This window comes from Saimiri boliviensis, chromosome 2 (genome assembly GCF_048565385.1).
Source record: "Saimiri boliviensis isolate mSaiBol1 chromosome 2, mSaiBol1.pri, whole genome shotgun sequence".
NCBI lineage: Eukaryota > Metazoa > Chordata > Mammalia > Primates > Cebidae > Saimiri > Saimiri boliviensis.
In genome coordinates, this window is record NC_133450.1 from 104468845 (window position 1) to 104495481 (window position 26637).

The 26637-nt window shown below is 34.5% G+C and overlaps 1 protein-coding gene across 1 annotated transcript in view; it reads left to right on the forward strand.

Moving 5' to 3' along the window:
• LOC101050874 (uncharacterized) overlaps positions 1-26637 on the forward strand; it is an 891623-nt gene that overhangs the window by 440899 nt on the left and 424087 nt on the right. The window contains exon 9 of the mRNA XM_074389917.1: positions 25681-25810. The gene's annotated coding sequence lies outside the window, so the exon portion shown is untranslated. The remainder of the gene's footprint in view (positions 1-25680; positions 25811-26637) is intronic.

Sequence of the window (26637 nt, forward strand, 5' to 3'; positions counted from 1 at the left end):
TTAACACAGCCTACCTTATGCCTTACCATGAGGTAATTGACTACAACTGATCTATCACTGACAAAGCGACTGCAAATTATTCTAGTGCTTATAGAAATTTGCAGCTATTTCCCTACCTTTTAAAATTTTACCCATGGATCAAATTTTCTAGTAACTTAGAAAATAAGATAGATGAAGAAAAGGTGAATAACTTAATCCTATGAAAAGTGAAAAAGAAGGATAGAATGAACATTTTGATATGATTATAACTACATTCAAAAGCAGATAAAATATGTTGTAATACACACACACACACATAGAGATATGCATATACACACATTTATTTATAAAGTATGTAAATTTGGGGGTTTTCTTAGGATGTAGAGAAGACTGATCTATATTGTAGTACCCTGTGTGTGGATTCACTTTGTCATATCAGTCAATGATTCCAAGAAAGTTCGGAGATTTCTAGATCTAAATCGTAAGTATGCTAACCAGAAGTTAAGTTATATATATATATATATATATATTATATATATATATATATATACACATAGATAGATAGATAGATAGATAGATAGATAGATAGATATAGATATATCTGGGATTTTAACCTTACCTCCTTTTTTTTTTTTTTTGAGACGGAGTTTCGCTCTTGTTACCCAGGCTGGAGTGCAATGACGTGATCTCAGCTCACCGCAACCTCCACCTCCTGGGTTCAAGCAATTCTCCTGCCTCAGTCTCCCGAGTAGCTGGGACTATAGGCGCACGCCACCGTGCCCAGCTAATTTTTGTATTTTTAGTAGAGACGGGGTTTCACCTTGTTGACCAGGATGGTCTCGATCTCTTGACCTCGTGATCCACCCACCTCGGCCTCCCAAAGTGCTGGGATTATAGGCCTCAGCCACCACGCCCAGCAGCCTTGCCTTTTATAAAACAATCTTCAGCTATGATGATATGATCCATGTATAAGTTCGTTCTTTTTTTTTTTTGGTTCTACAGTGTGTGGCTTCAGATAAAATTTTAAATATAGAGAGGCAGTGAGGGAGAGGCTGATCTTACTATCTCCCCAGCCCAGCCCATGGGTTGTAATCTTGCCTGTCAATGAACAGACTTTTTCCTACATCCTTCACTTTGCATGTACCACCAAACTGAACACACTTTGTGTCCCCAGTGAGACACTGAGAAAATCTCTATTGAAGACTTTAGACAGTATTCCCAAAGGTGGAGAGCTGGAGACCAGGGAGGAATTTTCAAACTGTCTTGGGTATTGTGAAGAGTAGAGTTTTATTTCCCTCTTTATTGACACACTGTCAATAAAGGTAAAACTAATTCTTTCCTTATTCTGGCATAGAAAACTTGACATTTGAAATGTGGCATCCTAATCTCTAAATTGATAAACACTGTATATCAAAATAAGAACCACAAACAATAACAGCCATGCACAAAACCCCAGTCAACTCTGGTTTGATTAGCGTGGTAATCTGCGAAATTGAAATTAGAATAAGGAACCAAAAATGTTTTCAGCTTCAAATTTGATTCCCATTGTAAAATCCTAATATTGGAGGTCATATATGCCTGCTATAAATACTGAATATTGCCAGAAATTACACATCACTAAAATTAAGCCTCATTAACCAGAAGTCCCCTAGTTTCTGTTACTGGCACAATTTGGTGCATCTTTTCAGAAATGATAAGTTATATGTATAGATACATCTTCTTCTTTAGTTATAAATTATCTTTTCCTCTAATACTTTGGTATGATAAATTTATGTAGTAAGACCTGAGTTTAGCTGATAAAACTGGTACTGTAGACAAATTCTAGAACATGACTTTTCTACTTACGAGTTCACTGGGGGAGATTCTACAATTAATTTATTTGTTAAAAATAGGAACCTTCCCTATCCCCTACCTTTCCAACCAAATTGAACTGTGCCAGGCTTTATATACCCCAACTTCTTTCCTGGTTATGCCTTAATAATACTTCATAATACAAAGGCAATTAAAAACCCAAGATAAACATAATGTCAGTGAAAGTTTTTCTGCCCGGGGTTTCATGAATTTTAATAGTCTTACCAATTAGAGAAACTTTATCAACTGTCTGAGTAGAACCCATCTGATGAGATTTAATCTCTGTTCCATTCCTTCATTTTTAAAAACAACTTTATTGAGGTATAATTGACAGAGAACTGTACATACTTAATGTGTACAGTTTAATAGGTATAGATATATGAAAGTACCCCTGATACCACCACCCTAATCAAGGTAATAGACGATTTCAACATTTCTCAGTTTCCTTATGTCCTTTGTGTGTGTGTGTATGTGTGTGTGTGTGTGTGTGTGTGTGTGTATTAGGAACTTTTATTAAGAAATCTACACTCAACAAATTTTGAGGTGCACAATACCATCTTATTAACTACAGGTAATAGGTTGTACAGAAGAACTCTAGAACTTATTTATCTGGCATGAGTGAAACTTCATATCTATTGAACTCCCCATTTTCTCTTCCTCCCAACCCCTGCCAACCACTATTGTATTCTCTGGTTCTATGAGTTTGACTGTTGTGGACAACTCAGAAGTGGAATCATGTGGTATTTGTAATTCTGTGTCTGGCTTATTCCCTTAGGATAATGGCCACCAGGTTTATCCATGTTGCTGTAAATGGCAAGATTTCTGTCTTTTTAAAGAGGAGTAAGTTTTCATTGTATACATACAGCACATTTGCTTTATCCATTCTTCCGTCCATGGCCACTTGGATGGTTTTCATATTTTGGCTATTATAAATAATGCTTCAATGAACATGGATGTGTCGGTATCTCTTTGAGATCCTGATTTTAATTCTTTTGAATATATATCCAGAAGTGGAATGGCTCGATCATATGATAGATTTATTTTTAATATTTTGAGGAACCTCCATACTGCACAAAATAGCTGCCGCATCATTTTACATGCCCACTAACTATATAAAAGTATTCCAATTTATTCACATCCTCCCCAAACTTTATTATCTTTGTTTGTTTTTTAACAGTCATCATAGCAGTGTGAGGTAGTATCTACTTCTAGTTTTTTCTTTTTTTTTTTAGGCAGAGTCTCTCTCTGTCCCCCAAGCAGGGGTTCAGTGGTGTGATCTTGGGCTCACTGCAACCTCCACATCCTGGGCTCAAGCGATCCTTCTATCTCAGCCTCTCAAGTAGCTGGGATGACAGGCCCGTGCCACTGCGCCTGGCTGATTTTTTAAATTTTTTATAGAGATGGTGTTTTATCATGGTGCCCAGGCTGGTCTTGAACTCTTGGACTCAAGCCATCATGCTACCTCAGCCTCGTTAAATGCTGGCATTATAGACATGAACCATAGAAGCCAGCTATATCTAATTATAGTTTTGATGTGCATTTCCCGATAATAAATGAAGTTGAACATGATTTCATATGCCTGTTGGCTGTTTGTATGTCTTCTTTGGAGCAGAGAACTAGCTGTTAATTGGAGAAATATTTGACAATTTTAAAATCTGTTTTTTTTTATTATTTTTTTTGCTAGATTTGTTGGAATTTTACATGTATTTTGAAAATAAATCCTTGTCAGATAAATGCTTCAGAAATATTTTCTGTTGTTTCACAGGTTGCATCTTAGCAATATTAAGTTTTCCAGTCCATGAAACTCGAGTGTTTTTCCTCATTTATTTGTTTCTTCTTTATTTTCAAAAAAGTTAATATTCTATAGCTTCCTGTGTATAAGTCTTTCATATCCTTGGTTAAGTTTATTCTTAAGTATTTTATTCTGTTATTCTGTTTTAGTGTGTATGTGTCTGTTGTAATTATAACATCACATACATACACACTAAAACAGAATAACAGAATAAAATACTTATTCTGTGTGTGTGTGGGTGTGTGTGTGTGTGTGTAACTTTTAATAGGAAATCTACACTTAACAAATTTTGAGGTACACAATACCATCTTATTAACTATAGATGCTAACATAAATGGAATTGTTTTCTTAATTTTCTTTTTAGATTATTAACTGTTCAGGTATAAAATGCAATTGATTTTGCATATTAATTTGATATTCTGCAGCTTTAATAAATTCATTTATTCTTTTTTATTTTTTCTGGAGTCTTTAAGGATTTCTATACATAGGATCATGTCACTAACAGAGAAAATTTTACTTGCTTTCCAATTTGAATTTCCTTTATTTATTTTTCTTGCCTAATTTATCTGACCAGGAATTCTAGTACTACAATAAATAGAAGTGGTGAGAGTAGGCACTGTTGTCTTTGTCTCAATCTTACAGAAAATCTTTCAGTTTCTCACCATTGAGTATGCGATTAGCTGTGGACAAGCATTTTCATAAAAAATGTTGAATTTGGTTAGATGCTTTTTCTTGCCTTTATTGAGATGATCGTGTGATTTTTTTACCCTTTGTTTTTATCACATTTGATTTGCATATGTTGAACCAGCTTTGACTCTCAGGGTAAATTCCACTTTATCATGGCATATGATCCTTTTAATGTGCTGTTGAGTTTGATTTGACAGCATTTTGTTGAGGACTTTTGTGTCTGTTTATGTGGGATATTGGCTTGTAATTTTCATTTTTTCAGTATGTTTGTCTGGCTTTGGTCAAGGTCATCATGGCCTTGTAAAATGAGTTTGGAAGTGTTGTTTTCTTTTTTGGAAGAGTTTGAGGATTGGCATTAAATCCTTAAATGTTTCAGAGCATCCACCAGTAAAGCCATCAGATCCTAGGCATTCATTACTCTTTTGGGTAGTTTTAAAATTACTAATTTAATCTCCTTGTTATTGTTCTACTACTTATCTATGTTTTCATGATTCAACCTTGGTAGATTTTATATATCTAGGATTTTATCAATTTTTTCTAGGCTATTCCAGTTTGCTGGAGTTAGTTGTAGGAGTTTTTGTGGCGTCAGTTGTAATGCCTCCTCTTTTGTTTCTGATTTTATTGAGCCTTCTGCCTTTTTTTCTTAGTCTAGCTAAAGGTTTATCAATTTTGCTTACCTTTTCTAAAAAAACCGAACTATTGGTTTCATTGATTTTTTTCTATTGTTTTCCTAGTCTCTATTTCATTTATTTATACTCTGATCACTATTATTTTCTTCTGTTAACTGTGGACTTAGTTTGTTATTATTCTAGCATTTTGAGGTGCAGTGTTAGATTGCATACTTGAGAGCTTGCTTCTTTTATAATGAAGTCCTTTATTTAAAACTGCTTTTATTATATAAGTTATAGTATGTTGTGTTTTTATTTCCATTTGTTTCAGGATCTTTTCAGATTTTCTTTTTGTTTATTTTCTTGTTGTTTAGCAGTGTAATGTTTAGTTTCCATGTATTTGTGAGTTTTATAATTTTCCTGATGTTATTATATTCTAGTTTCATATTATTGTGGTTGGAAAATATGTTGATATAATTTCAATCTCTTAAAATATATTTTACTTAAAATTAGTAGGACTTGTTCTGTGGCCTAATGTGTGGTCTTTCCTGGAGAATATTCCATATGTGCTTGAGAATAATGTGTATTCTGCTGATGCTGGGTAGAATGTTTTGAATATCTGTTAGTTTCATTTGGTCTATAGCAGTGTTCAAGTTTATTGTTTCCTCACTGATTTTCTGTCTGAATGTTCTGTCCATCGTTGAAAGTGGGACATCTATTCATTCTTACTAAGGACAATTCTTTACTCCACTCAAATTATAGATAATTATATTACTTTATTTGTTGATACATCTGTTGTAAGTTTGCCTTTACCAAGGCGTTACAAGTCCTCGGCACTGTTATTTCACTGTTTACCACTGCCGTACACTATTATGACTGTGTTTTCCCACGTATATCTCTGTATATTGTTCTTACGACTCTGTGGGCAATAAGTATGTAGAGGGCCAGATCTCCAACAAATGCTTTTGTTCCAAATTCCTAGATGAACTTTGATGACTTTGACTTGACAAATGGATCTCCTTTGGCCCCTTTATAGTGACAGTAGAAAGACTAAAATGTATTTTCCTTAAAGTGAGAGAAAAACCAGTTTAATCTACCTGTATCAGGATTTTGATGGAAGCCATAGTTCTAACCAGAACTTTCTCAGATCCTCTCACCTCAGGTGTATAGGAGAAAGACTTAGAAAGGAGAAAAAGGGAGAGGAATGGTGGGATTCTCTCAGAAAGATAATATGCAACCTAAGTAAGCATTTATAAGAAAACAGCCGTTTTTCTGGCCTTTGCTTTCTTATCATGATGAATGCCCCACTCATTAGAAAAATTGACAAAAATATATTATTTTGTTTGTTTGAGTAACATTCTCCTCTTCTTTTTGGAACAAATTAAAATAAAATATTTTTGCAGGCAGACTGCATTGATAGGGTAAAACAAAATTTGTTTTTTGGTTTTTGTTTTTGTTTGTTTGTTTGTTTGTTTTTTTTGCAAATGTGCATGGTATTTTGTTAAAAGGTTAAAATTAATCTAGCTTAAAATTATTATGCTCTTATCATATGACAATGATCTCTGGCCCTCTGATCATCCCTTTGTTTGTGAGCAGGAGAGTAATTGCTTTTTGAAAAGAATCTTGGCCCTTCTCGTAGGTACTCCCTTGTTTATCTCCATGTGCAGATGGAGTGACTTTCTCTTCAAGCATTTGTTCTTGTCAGACTTGTCAACTTTCATAAGAAAATGCCAATCGGGCCTCCGGGTTGAGGAGCTGTTAAAACATATGGCTTTGCACTTAACCAGAAAAACAGAATATCTTCACTCCAGGTACTTGTCAGGGAATATGATCTTCAACTCACTGCCATTCAACATTTATCAGAAGCTCAGCTGGGAGAAACAATATTTATGAAAGACGGTCTGAAGGACATGCTGTCTGTCCATTTACCTAGCTCCTCTTAAATCTATCCTATCTAAGCCAGACAAGCAAAAATTCCGCAACACTGTTCCGGTTTCTGTGGGAATGTGCTTACTAAATTGTGGAGTGGCATTTTGCCATAAGCTTATGCTGAGTGATGTTAGAGGAAACAGATTTTTGAACGCCACTGTGTTTACTATGAGGCTGTCATTAATGATTCTTCACTACATTACACAGTTTTTTCTTTATGAGGGCCCACAGGAGAAAATTCTCTCTCACGTCAGTACCAGTCATAAGTGTGTTCTTCTTTGCGACTGGTATGTTTGTTAACACGTAGACACTGAACCATAACTGATTCTGCCAATACCTTTATTTGCTAGCAAGTATAAAACTAAAGTTGTAACCCATTTCTGGAGAGCATGCAGGAGTTTACAAGATATATTATGAGAGCTAATTACATGCCTGGCTTCACTTTGTTTGATTTTATCTGATTTACCCTTTGTTCTGAGTTGGATAGGGAAAGAAAAGGAAAATCTTCAAAGGAAAGCTGATCAGTTGAGTCTGGAGGGACAGTAAGTCCTAGAAAAACAAGAGCAACTCACTTGATTTGTAGAGCATAATGCTTTGGGCCCACAGTTAAACCTATGCCTAAATGACATTTCATAGAAATCCAGGTCATATTATCATGTCTCACTCTTGTGTCATTGTCTCTTTGGGGCTCAGACATTCCATCTGTAGTGTCTTTTTATTTCTTCTGGGTCTGCACTAGGGGAAGAGTCTTTCTCAAGAATTGAAAAGAGAAGTATTTGTCAATGGGATGAGTGAAACACGATAAGGTGATATAATCTATAAGAATTACTTTGTTTTTAGAGTCTCATCCAGGAGTTGTTAAAGTGGAGGCATTTGAGGCTGAAGCTAACCATCCAGATAAAATATTGGCACCCAGCCACCAAGTGAATGTATGTGCCAGACCATTAGTCACACAGATGCTTCTTTCACAGCTTGTGTCAAAATCTGTCACTGATTTTGGCAGTCACAGGTTAAATCATTCTTTTAGGGACAGAGAGAGCTACGTGCTACAGAAATGATAAACCTTGAAAGGCCTTTTTGATTTCTATAAAATAACAATTAAAAGCAGTATTTTCCAAACTTGAATCTATGAAAAGTCATAAGCCTTTTGTTTTACTAGTTTGTCATGTAATGAGAATGTGCTATAAGGATAAGACAGTGAGTTTTTCTTGAATCTAAAATTATTTAATTTAAAAGTAAGTCTCTGTTTCATTCTGAGATTATGTACTTCCTATTTTGGATGTCATGCCCAAATTTTCTTTATGAAATTGTAAGGGATTGTTAAAAAATTGCCTCCTATTGTTAAATAATAATAACAACAACAACAGTAACAGTAACAACCTAAGTTAATCTTTAGGGCTGGCAAGTATGGTTGTTCAGGTTGTTTGCGCATAAGGCACATGAATTACATAGTTAGTGATTACTTGAATTCTGGAAACCACTAACTAAACGGATGTCAGCTTTTTATGAACCATACATACCCTTTCTCCCCCCAGTTGGAAAATTTAGGTATTGTTTCCCACTAAACAATATCATCTCATAAAAGATTTCTGTGAAAATATTGTGGAGTAGAGAAGATAATTACCTACAGCTTTGTCAAACAATGTGGAACTGATTAATATGCTTCACTGATGTGATGATGACGGCTGGAACCCTTTAAGACAGCTTCTGCAATTCAGCACCACAGCTTTTCCAGTAGTCAATAGCAACGCCTCTTTCTCCGATTGTTGACTGGCACTGAAAAGCCCTTGTCAGCTCCTGAAATTTATTTAATACGATACAACAGTGTGGAAGACAGGAGAGTTTTTAGGCATTATTTGCTGCCCTACTGTGTCTCTAGGAAATAAATGATTTCTTACTAGGTTTCTTGTCTTTTTATAAAAACATGTAGTGTAGTTAGCCTTCATGCACAAGTATGCTTACACACTCACACAGTATTTGCCATAATCCAGATCAATTGGGTACAACTAAAATGTGAAAGCATCAGAGTTCTTAAAAGATGACGACAGCCTATTCATATACCCTAAACACACTGGACACCAAACAAGCACTTCACCAATTTTAGAAATTAAGTTTGCAAGGTCCTGCAAATAACATCACTACACGTCACTGCATGATTCTACAAGGATAAGGAAATATGCTTTTTTGTGTCATTGAAATTTCTGTAGAACTCTTAATCCTAACTCAATTCACTACAGTGAAAAGCTGAATAAATACATCTCATCCAGGAAGGGATTTTGCAAGGTGACTGGAGGTAATAGTTTAAGCAAAAGGATTTTTTACTGTCTTTCTACTAGAAAGACAATAATTTACCCAATGTTGGTAAAATATGCTACCAGAATCTGTCTTCCTTATAGGATGTAGCTTTATTGTTACATGTCTAAAAGAGACAATTGTCAAAGTATAGTAAAAATTTACTGGCAGATTCCTACATTGCTGGATTTGTGGATAATTTCTGATGTGAGAGATAAAAAAGTTACTGGACAGCAATTAAATTAGTTAAGAAAATCACTTTAATAAGGCTTTAAGGTTTGGTTAATCCTTCTCCAAGAAAATCATGTGATAAACTGTATCTTCACCCATAAGCTGTTGGGTTCTAAAACAGTGTGGTAGATATTTTATAAAGGTGTACCTTATAATGATTTTGAAAAAAAAGTTTTAAATATGAATGAAATGTAAGTCTAGTTTTATTTGAAATGCCAGCAATAATCTCAATAGGTTATTCTTTCCTAAAAATCTCATAAGCATTGATAATTCTAAATATTCTGGCCCTAGTAAAGCTTTTGGGGGAAAGGTAAATATAAATAAATATTAAGATTAGATTTTCTTAGTTTCATAACAGTGCATACATATCTTTTTCTATTCTCTCTCTCTTCTTTCTTTTACCTTCATTTCTTTCAATCCTATCTCTTCCCACTTGTTTCACTTTTATTTCCTGTTGGAATATTTTTTGCTTCCAGTCACTCAGATCTCTTTGACTATAAAGGCTGTGTTCTTCTCCTTTGCAGCACTGATTGCAAGAGAGGTTGTTGCTAAGGTGAAATATCTGTTTCTGGTAATATTTAAGCCTAGCTTTTAAGAAAATCTTAAAAATGAATGCCACTTGCAAGTAAGGAGAGAACTGATTTCCTCAAAGGGACTCTTCTAACATGATGACTACACTTTCCATCAAGAAAAGTCTCATTCATAAGACCATATCCATAGAATTCATATTATTTCAAAAAAAATGATATACATATTGATAGGAAACAATGTAAAATTAAAATGGACCATAAACCTTTTCTCTTCCCAAAAATAGAAATGAGATTCTACTATTATGTTTGTTAGATCTTTTACTAAGTCTTTTATTATTTTTACTTTCATAACAACATTTGGATTCAATTTCCTCTAGAGTATTTTAGAATCCTAAAGATGAGTAAAATAGAGTTATATTGATTTTTTATTAGGCCAGGAAATTGAAATTTGCACTTCTACTTCACTGGTGATCCACTACAACCTTCTGTAGTATTTATTTCTTTATCTCACTTTGAGCTCATTATTTTATTCTTCTTATGTTATTTATTTATTAGTTTAAAAAAGAATGGTCCATTTGGAAAGCTTAAGTGAGGAATTTGTGGAGCTAACTGACTCAAATTAAAAAAAAACACGCACACAATATTCTATATGACAAAACAAAATAATTTTAAAAATAACTACAATATGTTAAATATAAACCATAGTGGTAAACATTACTTTAGATTATGGCCACTGAAATAGCTTTAATTAAGTTGCCAAAAGGCAAAGTTAGTACAGCCTGATCAATAATGCTGTTTTAAAATTAAAAACAAAACTCAAAAACCTTGAAAAAGGGTTTATAGATAGGTAAATATGTTTTCTCCTCAGTGCTATGCAATACTAATAATTTTTTCCTCTCTTTTCTGCTGTGGTTGAGCAAAATAGCCAATAGCAAAACTATTTTTTTTCCTTGCTTTAAAACTTGCTTATCTGGGTTAGTATACTAACATTAATCAAGCTGATATTCAGGAGAAAATAAATAGCTATAAACTGTCCTATATGTCTACTTCTTTCTGTAGCATGGAAAATGTAAACTTGATTGCTTACTGTGTTTTAAAGAGTTATGACTTTGTATAAAAAAATTTGTGGGTGAAGGCATTTGTATATTCGTATCCCTCTATCTTCTCTGGTTATAATGCAGTTAATCACTATTCAATACCATTTTATCACAATGTTTTTTTAAGTGGAGTTCATGAACAACTAGTGCCCTTGAATTGTCAAAAATGTAAGGCCCAGCCAATATCTTTTTGAAGTTCCCAGTCAAAATGGGCAGAGAAGGAACTAGAAATAGGGCAGTGGTTGATTTTTATCTCATTGCGGTCAGTTGATCACCTTCATTACCTGGACCTTGTATTGCTGTTTCCACACTGCATAGACTTCCCTTCATCTCCCTTCTTCATGAAATGCACATGACCAAAGAAGGTGAATGCTCTGTTGTCTTTTTTAAAAAAAACGTTGTGGGCACATAGCAGGTATATATATTTATGGGGTATACTAAATATTTTGATACAGTAATATAGTGCATAATAATCAAATCAGGGTAAATGGGGTATATATGACCTCAAGCATTTATCTTTTCCTAAAGTTGCAAACATTCCACTTATATTCTATTAGTTATTTAAAAATATACAATAAATTATTGTTGATTGTAGTCACTCTGTTGTGTTTTCAAATACTAGACCTTGTTCATTCTATCTCACTATGTTTTTGTACTCATTAACTATCCTCACTCTTCCTTGCACTTCTGCTGCCCTTCCCACCCCCTGGTAACCATCCTTCTACTCTCTATCTCCATGAGTTTAATTGTTTTAATTCTTAGCTTCTACAAATAAGTGAGACCATTCAAAGTTTGTCTTTCTGTGCCTGGCTTATTTCACTTAACATAATGAACTCTAGTTCCATCCATGTTATTGCAAATGACAGGAACTTATTCTTTTCTATGGTTGAATAGTACTCCTTTCGGTATATGTACCATATTTTCTGTATCACTTTCTTTGCTGATGAACACTTAGGTTGCTACCAAATGTTGGCTATTGTGAATAGTGTTTTAATATACGCAGAAGTTCACATACAGCTTCAATATACTGATTTCCTTTCTTTTGGGTATATATCTAGAAGTGAGATTGCTGCGTCATCCTGCAGTTCTTTCGTTAGTTTATTGAGGAACCACCATACTGTTTTACATAGTGCCTTTACTAATTTACATCTCCACCAACAGTGTATGAGGGTTGCCTTTTCTCACAGCTTTTTATCCAAAGGACAGACATTCATTGTTGCCTGTCCTTTGGATAAAAGCCACTTTAACAAGGGTGAAATGATATCATATTGTAGTTTAGGTTTGCATTTTTCTGATCAGTGATGTTGAGAATCTTTTCATATACCTGTTTGCCATTTGTATGTCTTTGAGAAATGTCTATTCATAAATTTTGCCTATTTTGATCAGATTAGCAGATTTTTAGATTATTAGCTTTTTTATTCCTGTATAGTTGCTTGGGCTTATATATTGTTGTTATTACTCTTTTGTCATTTGGATAGTTTGCAAATATTTTCTTCCATTATGTGGATTGGCTCTTCACTTTGTGGATTGTTTCCTTTGCTATGCAAAGATTTTTAACTTGATGTGATCTAATTTGTCCATTTTTGCTTTATCTGCCTGTGCTTGTGGGGTGCTATTCAAGAAATCTTTGCCAGAACCAATGTCCCTGAGGATTTCCCCAATGTTCTCTTTTATTAGTTTCATAGTTTGAAGTCTCAGATTTATATCTTTAGTTCATTGTGATTTGATTTTTGAATATGATAGGAGATAGGAGTCCACAGGCATTCATCTGCATAAGGATCTCCAATTTTCTCAGCACCATTTATTGAAGAGACTGGCTTTTTCATAATGTATGCTCTTGGCACCGTGGTCAAAAATAAGTTCACTGTAGATGTATGGATTTATTTCTGGGTTACTTATTCTATTCCATTGTTCTGTGTGTTGCTTTTATGCCAGTACTATGCAGTTTTTGTTACTATAGCTCTGTAGTGTAATTTGAAGTCAGGTGTATTAGTCCATTCTCACACTGCTATAAAGAACTTCCTGAGACTTGGTAATTTATAAAGAAAAGAAATTTAATTGACTCAGACTTCTGCATGGCTGAGGAGGCCTCAGGCAACTTACATTCATATCAGAAGGGGAAGCAGGCACATCTTACATGGCGGCAGGCAAGAGAGAGCATGTGAAGGAGGAACTGTTAAACATTTATAAAACTATCACATCTTGTGAGAACTCACTATCATGACAACAGCATTGGGAAAACTGACCCTATGATCCAACCATCTCCCACCAGGTCCCTCCCTCAACATGTGGGGATTAAAGGGATTACAATGCAAGATGAGATTTGAGTGGGGACATAGAACAAAACCATATTATCAGATAACGTGATTCCTCCAGTTTTGTTCTTTCTGCTCAGGGTAACTTTGGCTATTCTGGGTAGTTTGCTGTTCCATATAAATTTTAGAATTTTTTTTTCTATTTTTGTGAAGAATGTCATTGGTATTTTAACAATCATATTGAATATGCAGATTGCTTTGGGTGGTATGGACATTTTAAGAATATTGATTCTTCCATTTCATGAAGATGGAATATGTTTACTTTTTTGTGTTTTCTTCAATTTCTTGCATTGATGTTTTATAGTTTTCACTGTGGCATCTTTATTTCCTTGATTCAGTTTATTCCTAGGAGTTCATTTTATTTGTAGCTATTGTTAACAGGATTACTTTCATGATTTCTTTTGTAGATTGTTCACTGTTGGCATATAGAAATGCTGCTGATTTTTGTATGTTGATTTTGTATCCTGCAACTTTACTGAATTTGTTTATCAGTTCTAATAGTTTTCTTGTGGAGTCTTCAGGTTTTTCCAAATATAAATTATGGCATCTTCAAACAAGCATAACTTGAATTTCTCTTTTCCAATTTTGATGCCCTTCATTAGTTTCCTCCTGCATGATTTCTCTACTTAGGACTTCCAGTTCTATGTTCAGTACCAGTGGTAAAAGTGGGCATACTTCTCTCATTCCAGATCTCAGAGGAAAGGCTTTCAGTTTTTCCTCCATTCAGTATGATACTAGCTATGGGTCAGTTATATTGCTTCATTGTCTTGAAGAGCTGATTTGTTTGTGGCAGATGAGGCTTTTTGAGGGCTCAATCTTGTAAGAACTGCTTTGCTAATGCAAAGGTTAGGGAAATTGTGGATAAATTTGGACTCTCAAAATGTCAACTGGTGACATAAGAAGTCATATTGGAATTGAAGCTATGTAGGAGTATTTTGTAAACTGTAATGTGCTTTTACATTGCAAGGTACTAGTTGTTTACTTAACACTGGAATCATTTGATTAATAAATTATATTTATATGTATATATATCTGTTTGTCTATCTGTCTCCATCAGCTGCTTATTTAGAAGTCAGTTTGGCTGCTTGGTAAATTTAAGCACAGCATTAAAGTAAATCTATATATTTTCACACATTTCATTGAATACAGCCTATTTTTTTATATATAGTTTTATGACAGTCTTTACTAGAACCACATTTTTTTCTCCTTTAAGTGAACCATTGGACTTTGGGAGGACTTTTTAGTAGCAGGATGGTAGTCAAATATATAATTTTCAAAGGCACTATTTGTTTCTAATCAATATTAAACACAATCATAACAGTATAAGCAAAGAAAAATTTGTAAATCAACCAAACAAAAGTCAGACATTTATTTAAATAACTACTCATGTAAATAAATTGCTTTCTTTTTCTGATTTTAAAAGATAGTTTTTCATAGCATAGACAATAAAGATGTATGTATGAGAGTGAATTCCAGCATAATGAAGATGGAGTGATGAGAGTGGGAATGGGGTAAATGGGAAAATAGATAGCAAGAGTGGGCCGCAGAGACTATGCATCTGACCTCATCAGGCCTTATTTGAATATTTGAATTAAATAAGAAAATTACATATTAAGTGGGAAAATAGGTTTTTAAAAATAAACATAGTGGCATTCTGGCTGCATTTTATTAATAAACTTACGTAATATTTAGAGTTGTTGAACTATTGTTTTATAGTTGTGGGTTATATATCTAAAAGAGTAAACATGTATCTAAAATATTAGATGTAATTTTAATTATACAATGTTATGTTTAATTAAGTTTGTAGCATGTATGGGTGAGTTTTATCTCAACTGTAATTTGGCATTTTCAATTACCCCCTCTTGCCTACATTCTTCTCTTACGATTCTGGTTGTGAAATGTTTACTTAATAGTATAATTGGGACTTCTCTCCATTCCTTCATTCACTCATCCAACAAGTATTTGTTGAGAAGTCACTGTGTACTGGGTACTGTTCCAAACCTGGGTATGTAGCTGTTAAAGCAAAAGATAAGTTTCCTATTCTTGTGTTGTTTACATTCTAGCAAGTGAGATGGATAATATATAAACAAGCAGCAATAATGCCAAGGCGTAAGTGTCATAAGGGAAATAAAAGGAGGGGCTAGGAAATAATAGTGTGCTTTTTAAAGGGAGTCGCAGGCAAGAGATACTTAAACAAAGTCCTAGAAGGAGTTGAGGGAATGAATCAAAGGAAAAAGTATAAATGAAGGATTAGAAGTAAGATTACGATAATGTACTCTAAATATCAGAGAAGAAGATAGCACTGAAATTCTAAGCCACTAATTCGATTCTGAAACAAATCATATTTTCTCAAAAGCATATTTGGTAGCTTCTATTTATAGGACTGAAAAAACTGCATTACTGCAAGCTAGAAACATAATTTTCATTGAAAAGTGCTCTCTTTATTCATTCTTTAGGCAATTTCAAGTTAAGTTTCTAAAATGAACTAAGATTTAATTTTATCATGATTATATTGAAATGTTAAACTTTGCAGTTCATTTAGATTTATGAAGAAAAAGTCATATAATGAATTCTGATGTGATTTCAGCTAAATTTGGAAGTCAATTTCTTAAGAAATGAAGAAATGTATTACATTACTTAGCAGAGATCACTAAGATTCAGCCTGGTTTCTCCAAAAGCAAGTGATGCTGAATTAGCTGCATGTACTTTTTTTTTTTTTTTTTTTTTTTTTTGACAGAATGGTTAGGCTGGTAGATCAGGAGAAGAATAGAGATACTTGGATTTATTAAAGTAATAGAATCTTTCTTTAAACTTGTGAAGAGATACAGCTACATTTCTTAGAAACTGATTAATAAGATATATCCCAGATTGCTATGCAGTTGATAAGCTTGGCTTGGAGAAAGTTTCTGGTAATGTGGCTTAGGGAATCTATCCTTTCCCTGTACCTTTCAACATTTTTTTTTCTAGTGATTTAACTGAACGAATCAGGTTCCAAACTAAATTTGATGTGCTAGAATGGTTTGGCAGAGCAGTAAAATGAAGTTGCTCAGGATTGAACATTAAAGTTTTACTGGATCAAAAAAAATATCAGTTGCAACAAGGACAGAATACAGAAGAGGTATGGCTTAGAAAAAGCACGTGTGGAGACTAAGATTTTCATTCAAAGAGGGTAAGCCGTTTAATGTGCTGCCATTCTTGCACCTTGGGCTGTGTCGTTACAAAAAAAATCATATTTGGAAGAAAGGTGATTTATTCTTTGCCTTACTTTGCATTAGACAGGCCATGTGCCATTTTTAATTTTAAGCACAACACTATATGTTTAGTAATGCATTAGAAGAGAGACCAGGATAGTGAAAGAATGTGAAAGAATATCGTATGAAGACACATTTTCAAGCCAGGAGAATACCCTACTTAGAAAAGAGAAGACCTGACACATATGTAAGAAGTTGTGGAAAAGAACATAAAGGGAAACCAGATGAAGTCAGATTTAAGCTTAATATGACTGTAACCTAAGGATAAATTGATCTAAAGATGGACTAGACTGCGGTAACAAAGTACCACAAACTGAGTGGCTGAAACAACAGGATTTCAGTGTTTGGTGGAAATCTTTGCATTCCTTGGCTTGTAGGCACATCACCTCTACTTTACCTTTACGTTCACATTGTATTCTTCTTGGGCATGTGTCTATCTTGAAGTTTCCCATTTTACGAGGACAGCAGTAATATTGGATTCAGGGCCCACCCTACTTCAGTATGAACTCATCTGAACTAATTATACCTGTGATAATCTTATTTCCAAATTAGGTCACATTCTGAGATACTGTGATTAGAAATTTATTTTTTGAGGGTCACAATTTAACCCATCACAGTTACTAATAGTTGATTATTCTCCTAGGAATAAAGACGTGAATATGTCTCAAGGGTTTGTTATTTTTTATAAACTCCAGCATCAAAAAGAGAATGATAGTCTCCTTCAGAAATATACATATTTAAAAAATATTTTCTATGATTAAGAAGAGGGTGATGAATATTTTTGTAAAAACTGTAGAGTATCTTTAAGGGTGAAATCTCTCATATGCAACTTCTACTTAATCACTGCTATTAGTTTGGTGTGAAAGTAATTGTGGTTTTTGACATTACGTTATGGCAAAACCCACAATTACTTTTGCACAAAACTAAGAGATAAACCTAAACTTTACAATGTGTCTATCAGATATGCTGATGATAAATGTACATGCTGAATCCTGACAGTTATGAGGCTTATCTCAAATGTGACTGCTCACTTATATTCCCACTTATTCAGTACTTTTTTTTTTGACTTGATAAGATGCAGTTACATTTGTTCCCATACCTGTGTATTTCAGACATTTCAATATAATCATGTGATTTTACCAAATATTATCTAAACCCATAATATTCAAACAAGGAAAAAGTAAATTAATTGAAATGAAAATAAAGTTTATTTTCTGGAAATACACAATGAAGGCAAGCTTTATTTATTTATTTATTTATTTATTTATTTTTGAGACAGAGTCTCGCTCTGTTGCCAGGTGCCAGGCTGGAGAGCAGTGGTGCAATCTCAGCTCACTGCAACCTCTGCCTCCTGAGTTCAAGCAATTCTCCTGCCTCAGCCTCCCAAGTAGCTTGGACTACAGGCGAGCACCACCGTGCCCAGCTAATTTTTGTATTTTTTAGTAGAGACGGGGTTTCACCATATTTGCCAGGATGATGTTGATCTCCTGACCTTGTGATCCACCCTCCTTGGCCTCCCAAACTACTGGGATTACAGATGTGAGCCACCGCACCCGGCCCAAGCTTTATTTTTTTAAAATATTGCCACATTAGATACGGGGAGGCAATTTTGAAAGCCTGAAAAAAATGTCAAACTATGAAAGGATATGCATTCATTCACTAACAAATGTCTTCTTTTCAAAGACCCCGAAACTAGACATTTTGTAGAAGATGAATTATGGAAGTGATTTATGAAGGAAAGGCAATGGAGAATTACAATCGATGGAGACATTCAAAGGAAAGACTCTGGCACTACATCAAAAGACAGAAGAATAAGTAGTCTTTGCTTACATGTTTTAAATTAAGTGTTTATAATACGTATTTGCTGTTTTGTAAACTGTAATTCAATTACTAAGGCAGAAGGGAAGAATTGATATTGGATAAAGAACTTTCAATTCTGTCACTGTTAGTAGTATTTGTGTGTGTGTGTGAATGCTGAGCTTCTCAGCTTCAATAGTTAGAGGAAAAAATCACCGAATCATGAAGCATAAACTACAAATACAGCATTTGTAAGATACTCTCTTTAAAAAAATGGCAAAATTCTAGCAAACTGTCTTTGGTGCTTGCTTTTTTAGAATGATGAGCACGGGCTCTGAGTCTTAGTTTCAGCTTTTATGACTGCTTTTTGCTGCATCAAATATTTCACCAGACAAAGTACATTTTAATGAACAACTTTACCTCCCCTTAAAAGAAACTTAATGTCCAGCTGAAACTCCTCATCAAGTTAGCTGGGATCACGGTGTTCATTTTGGATGAGGCAATGTACTAATTCACTAAGTCTGCTCAATTTGACATTTCTGGGTTAGGGTATCTTCCTTAAGAGTTGCACAATAAGTTGGAATTAAAGTGCCCTGCTTGCTTTTGATAAGACTGATCTAAAGAGTGATAGGAGTAATCACTACTTAGAATCCTATTTAATAGGTATTTTCCATTTGTCTAACTCTAAGGAGAATTTAGGCGATTTGTCTAGTGAAATCCATTTGATACCAGGATTTGTCACAGTCATTCTACAATCAATCAAGTGTTCCTAATATAATGAATGAGACTAAAAAAAAAAATCAAGCTAACATTTATATGCTGCTTGCTACTTCCAGAAACTGTTATTGTGCATTATTCACTCACTCAGTCCTCCTTACCACTTTAGGGGGTAGGTAGTATTACTCTTCCTATTTTTCTCAGATGAGGAAACCAAGGCACAAAGAGATTAAAGCACTTATCCAAGATCATGCAGCTGGCAAGAGGTGGATTTGGAATTAGCACCGCAATTTCATGAACTGCATTTCTTGTTGGGTAGAGCTAGTCAAAAGTCTGAAAATAAGTTTGGTTTAAAGATGAACATCATCTTGTTAAGAAATTATATAAAAACCACAGTGCCCAATATTTAGCAAAAAAAAAAAGAAAGAAAGAAATTATATAAATGAGTATCACTGAAAAGTCTCTCTTTAAAGTCACCAAGCACTGTTCACTATGGACAAGGAAATGTGAATTTGGAGATTTTTTTACTTAATATTTTCATGATGATTAACTGAAGAATCTGATAGTAAATAGCCCTGGGGTCTTTTTTAGTTAAAACTCCTGTTGCTGTTAATAGTAACTGATGCAATTGATAGTAATGTGTTGTATCCCTCAGATGTATTCCAGCTGAAGAAGGTTGAGAGTCACTACAATTTATTGTTCTATGTCATTTTTCTAAATAATCTTTTGATGACTGTCCATCTACATATTGCTCAGTGGCTTTATATTTAGAGTATTATTTTGGAAATTGTGATTTTAAATATGTTAACTTATAAATATTCAATGAAGCTTTGGCAATGAAGAGTAACACTTTACAAAATCTTAAATTGATGAATAGCACAGTTCTGGTTATCTATGTAACAACACCTCCTTAGTAACCTAAAACAATAACATTACTATTTCTCATGATTCTGTGGATTAGCTGGACTTAGCGGTAAATTCTCAGGTGATGCTTGTGGTCATACCCAGATAGCAGCTGAAACTACAGTCGTCTGCAAACTCTCCTTTTCTCGGGTGGACCACCCAACGTAGGTTTCTCATGCACATATCTGGTGCTTTGGTGTTTCTTGGCCTTTCTTCTTCTACATTTTATCTCATCTTCTTGCCCTCTCCACATGGCTTGGGCTTCTTACTACATGATGGTACAAGGTACTAACACTGCTAACACAGTAGCTGACTTTTGGGATGCACAAATTGGACCCATTTAGACCAATTAAGGGCTATGGTGAAACTGGAGTAGTATCACTTCCATTGTATTTTATTGGCCAATGTAGCAGAGGGCCTGATCAGACCCAAAGAGGTGGAGAAATAGCTTTTTCTTAATAGGGGAGTACCAAGTTCATATTGCACAAGAGGATGTGGAATGGGAGCTATTGTTGTTTTCATTAGGTAATACACTCTGCCAAAAGTACTATACCACTTAATTAAGTTTGCTTTGCACATGGTGACAGGGAGAAAACAAGATACTGTGTTGGAATATACCTACTAAATGGCTGCCTGGACATTGCTTCCCTAACAAGTGCCTTGTTTCCACTCAAGATCATGGATCTTTGGGAGTCTAATAAGAGTGATAAAAAATTATTCATAGGTCTCCTTCATTCACTATACAACCCTTCCTGCTAAGACAAAAATGGGCAAAGGGCCTGGGATGGATATCTTTGTGAATCTATCAATAATGACTAAAGTATCTCATCTGTCTACTTCTCTTATTATTGAATTCTTCCCTCTTCGAGGAATCTGAGCAAAGGAATCTAGATTAGGTGTATGGTGGAGAGCCACTAACTGGGAGTGGAATGTAAATCAAATCTATAGTGTTCCAGTTAACAAACTCAAAGAGTAAATGTATAGAAACACAGGAAACCATGCAGGACAATCAAGACTAAAATTCAGGGGTATGAGGAAAAGCCTAAAACAATTCTGAGTTGCAAAATAATGGCACCAGTAATCTTATAGTAAATTTCAAATTGTTAGGCTAGGCCTTATTCTGCTAAGATCAGAATTGGTTGAAGATACTGTGTTGGAGCTGAACTAGAAGGTAGTGGGATGGTAGCCCCAGCTAGTAGGAGAGGCCAGCTAGGATGCCAATGAGTAACTTGTAAGTTGCAAATTTTGAGTTCCTACCACGAACTTCTGCAGCAGTTGGTGACTCATTTGCTAGCTGTTGCGGAGAGGCTCAAAACAATTATCAATCATCTTGCTAATTAAACATAGTTATTCATTGGATTTTTAAATAGATTGTACTATATACTTTTGATAGGAAAACACTAGAATGGCCTAAAAGAATAAATTTTATTGTTGGACTTACTTATATATTCTTTAATATCTAGTAATCTGATTTGTTTTTTTTTTTTTTTTTTTTTTTTTTTGAGATGGATTCTTGGCTCTGTTGACCACGTTGGAATGCAGTGATGCAATCTCTGCTCACAGCAACTTCTGCCTCCCGGGTTCAAGAAAATCTCCTGCCTCAGCCTCCTGCATAGCTGGGCTTACATTCGCCTGCCACCACACCTGGCTAATTTTTGTATTTTTAGTAGAGATGAGGTTTCACCTTGTTGGTCAGGCTGGTCTTGAACTCCTGACCTCAGATAATCCACCTGCCTCGACCTCTCAAAGTGCTGGGATTACAGGTGTAAGCCACCACACTACCTATATCTGAACTAAGTTTTACATGTGAAGATAATGCAAATAATTTATACATTTATAAATATCATTGGTTGCATTACTTTTAGTAGATTAATACTTATGATAGTATGAATCTACATTAGGTAAAAATGAACAGGTATAGTTGATTTAGTTCTGATTATTTTATCATTTTGATAAATTATAAAATTATATCATTGCATAGACCGGTTGATTTTTATTCAATTGTTTGTGTGACTAATTAGGAAAAAGACTAGAAAGATTACTACAAAGGTGATTTAATTTTTGAGTTTAAACACAAACTAAGGTTTCAATTTCCTGCAGTGGAAGTGCTTTCTGAGCTTGTCTGAATATGACTAGACTTGTTCTAGCCAAAGAGAAGTGTTGAATAATGATGAATTTTACTTAAGCTCAGCTGGTCTATTTTTAAAGATAACATAGTGAATGGAATCAAAGGTTGTCATTTCTGAAAAATGGCAATAATAATAAATTGCAATATACTTTTAAAGAGTAGCAGTTATATTTGGATAGAACTTTATTTTTTTCAGCATATGAATCATTACCTAATAATATTTCATTTAATTAATCAGAAAATTGTGAGTGAAAGCTCTGCTTACAAAACCTATAAACAGAAACTCCAATTCAACCTTATCACTACTAAATTTTAATGTTAAGAGACAACACAAATTAATTAAAGATGAAATGATTCACAAAATAATTACAGCATCTTGTTGCCTTAGGGAATAATAAAGAACTAACATTTCAGTATTGAGGCTAATGGTGTGCACAGCAAAGAGATAAACCCAAGTATAGTTAATTTAAAAATTGGCTTTGGCAAATGAAGAAAATAAGTGTGTGCATGTATATATATATAAAATTTACATTTATATATATAAAATTTGCAAATTGTTTCACTTTTTATATATGTGTGTGTATATATGTGTGTGTGTGTGTGTATATGTATATATACACACACACACACACATATATATATATAAAGTGAAAGAATTTGTAAATTTTAACCTAATTTGTTTTTTAAAATAATTTGTAGGCCTTTTCTATAGTGACTTTGAAAAAGTATTTGAAAACACTACATTGATTTTGCTTTTTATTTATTGATAATCTATTATGTCTATTAAATCATTTATAATTTATAATTTATGATTATATTATTGCACATGAGCACTGCTACTACTTTTCATTTTGTGTTTTTAATACGAAATTCCTGTATTTTACAAATATTTGACTAACGCAGTTATATTTAGTTCATTAGAGTTTCTTAAAAGTTTCTAAAATTTCATAGTATTTTGTTCTTTTTTGTTTAGAATTTACATCCTTCCTGCTTTTCAAAAACCGTTGAAGTGGCTTATGAGATTAGGCATAATACAAAATAAGATGGTTAGAAATGGAATAAGAGATATCATCTTAACATAGCAGAGGGAATGAGGTGAACAGACACTCAACATGAGGTGATAGAACTGGGGCATCGATCTTTGCTCTAACTTCCCTGACAGCAAAGAAAAGGAAAATTTACAAAAGTAAAGAGTTTTAATTTCTGACTAGAGAAAGCATTTGGATATTAGGGTTTTTAAAATTAACTGGGCTTAAACTCAGATTGTATTTTGGCATCTTGTTTTAAGGGACACTGCGTAAGGTACCAAGAAGTATTTTTGTTCCAGTTTGTGACACATGTATTCATTCTGTTTAAATATCATTATAAAATTTCATGCCTCCATTTAATGCTTTCTTATTTGAAAAGTAATACAGGTGAGTAGAAATAAAAATGTAAACTGGCCAAAATGGCATAAAATAAGAATGTTACCATATTTAATAAAAAGTTAAAGTATTTTAGATTCCTTACTTTTACCTTCGGTCCCTTCCTGAGAAGTGGCAACTTTCGATATTTTAAGTTCTCTGGGTGGTTACATATATAACACTCAATAATATAATTATGCTTTATTTCTTGGTTATCAATTTAACCAGTATTTGCAGACTTTCTAAAATTGATAACGAAGGGAGCTCATTTACTCTCCTAACATTTCATTCTTTCAATCTCTCTTTCTTTCCCATTTTTATTAGTCATTTTATTATATTTTAATTCTTTTATTGATAAGCTGAAAATTCAGCTTCAAATATAGAATAGAATTTTTTTTTGGCATTAAAGTCTTTATTTAAAAGAGCAGCCTGGATGCCCTGGCCCTCACTTGTAATCCTAGCACTTTAGGAAGTCAAGGCCAGAGGATTCCTTGAGATCAGGAGTTCAAAACCAGCTTGGACAACATAGCAAGACCTCATCTCTACACTGAAAAAAAAAAAAAAAAAAAAGAAAGAAAAAGAAAAACAACAGTACTTAACATACACATTTTAAAATAGATAACTGAATTATGTCAGTTAACAGAATAGCTGATATCTTCTTATAGATTTCTGAGAGGAGTTTTGGAAGTCAGTGATTTTTATGTGAGTTGTATTTCAAGAACTCATTTTTTTCTTTGACTGCTTTTCTCTGATTTTTTTTAATCTAAAATTTTGATTTTGCTTGTAATAGACTGGAGTTTCATATTATGCAATGCAGTCTCTACCTTTCTTCTCACTGTTAATTGAGCTAATTTTCTTCAAAGTTTTGGCCTATTCTTCAAAGAGTTTAGTTTGGTGGAAATTGCCAAGGCATGAGAAAATGACATTTCTTCCATACATGTACTGTCTCCTGCAGCTTGCTTTCCTTGTATACTTATCTTCTGCCTTGTAACAGGGTCTCCTTTTATTTACTTACTTTCATTTTTTTTTGGTTTCTGCTCCTCTTATTGATGTTTTGTTTACTATGTTATGGGGCAAGAATATCTTATTTTCTCTTATAGTACTGGCATCCTAGCAGAGATGTAACAGGAAAATGAGAAAAACAGAAATTTCTTTCATGGCAGTTCTTTTTCTATATTAGATTTCTCCCCTAAATCCAGAAAATGTGTTTTTCTTTAAAAACTATTGGCTTCCTATTCCTTTGATTACATATTGGCCTCAAGACTTTTGCATTTGGGTCCTTTAGTTCTCTCATGTTGCGTATGAGCAGATGTGATATTCCAGAGCTTCTGAAGCAGAAGTTTTAAAAGGCAGCACACGTTTTTGGCCAGCTCTCTCAGTCTTCCTGATGGCTTATCTAAAAGAAGGGCTGCTCTACTGCTTTGATTCAGGAATTAGAAATCCCATCTACCAGAACCACAACCAATTCATAATTAATGGGCAATGTGAGTGAAAAATAATTTTATAAGCCACTGGGATTTGTGGGTTGTTGCTTGTTACTTCAGCAAAGTTGATTAATACATGGCTCATATTTAAGCCTCAACCTTTGAAATATCTGGGCAAGGAGGAGCTACTCAGAACTTGAAATCACATGTTACTGAGAAAAGATGTCAAATTATTACATAAATTTTTCAGCTAGTCCCTTTGAATAGCTGAGTAAGAAGGAAAAAGCTGAAAAGATATCCCCCTAAAATGATTCATCACGTTAAATCTTTCTGATGTAAATTGTGAACTTATCCATAACTAATTTTCACTGTGTATGATAATCTGATATTCTTCATTGTAAAGTATAATTCTGTGTGGTATTTTGTTGATGTAGGAGGCAGGTCCTTTCAATTTCAGTTATTGATTTTTTAGGAAGTGAAACTAACCAATAATAAAATTCTGGTCCCACTGACACAGCCAGGTGAGAGAGAGGGTCCCTGGAGAGACACCAAGCAGCCTGCCCACTGGGGTGGAGCCTTGGGAAGTTCATGACCTTTGTAGCAGGGAGGAGCCTGGCACCTCCTCTTCCTGTTTGAATCCGGAAGGGGATTCAAACAGGAGGTGGGAAGTGGGAAGTGCTGTAGGAGGAACTCTGGCCTAGCAAGAGTGTCTGTTTACACCTTTTCCTCCTTTTCACCCGATAAAGCCCTGTGTCATCATTCAAATTGTCTACAAGTCAGAATTTTCGTGGCCATGGGACAAAGAACGGCATCTTTAACCGAACTAAGGAAAAGTCCTGCAACACTTTTGGCATGCAGCGTGGGGCTCGGGAAAAGGTGAGTGAGATGCAAACCAACGATTCTTTACCCTCTGTCTTCTGAGCCTTTTCATCCTCATGGACTTTTCCTTCCTTTTGGGGGGATGGACTGGCAAGCAGCAGCTCCCCGTGGCTCTCTCCTCCATGCCGGGCTGGGATGCATGGCCCAGGAGCCTGGCACGGCGGGCTGGCAGTCCCAGCCACCTGCTTCTGCGGGAGCCTTCTCCTTCCCCAGCCAAGGGGTTTTACTCCATTGGACAGTAATTGAACTAATATTCCTGGTGGAGAAACCACTTGCGTAAGAGTATGAGGTTCTTCCCCAGAAATTTTAAAACTGTTCTTTTTCTTTCCTCTTCTCCACCCCATCAGCAGTTAGGTTTTAAGCAAGATTTTTTTTTTTTTTTCTTTTAGAAGATGTTTTACTACACAGGGCCGCACGGCTATTACTGTTTATATTTTCTGTAAAGGTTTAATTGTGAAAAAGGTTTTCTGGGGCTACTCTTAGACTGTGGCCAATCCGGTGCGCTTTTCATGTCCGTATGGTTTGTGCTGCAAGCCTTCATCTTGTTTTACATCCAGGGAACATGGGTTGTAATCACTTGGCAAGACTTTGTTTAGGAATCCTGCCTTAGGGAATAAGTTTCTTTCTGGTTTGTTACCTGCATGTTTTCTTAGAGCTGTCTCTTAAAGGGCCCCACCTAGGGACTGGATTTTCTTCTGGAGGTCTTTGTGTGTGTACTGTGTATATTGTCTGTCAAAAGAACTCTAATTAATTTGGCCTAAAGAAAGACAAGTACTGGAACTAATACTTTTTAGAGGGAAGTTAGAAGCTTTGGAGCATTTCAG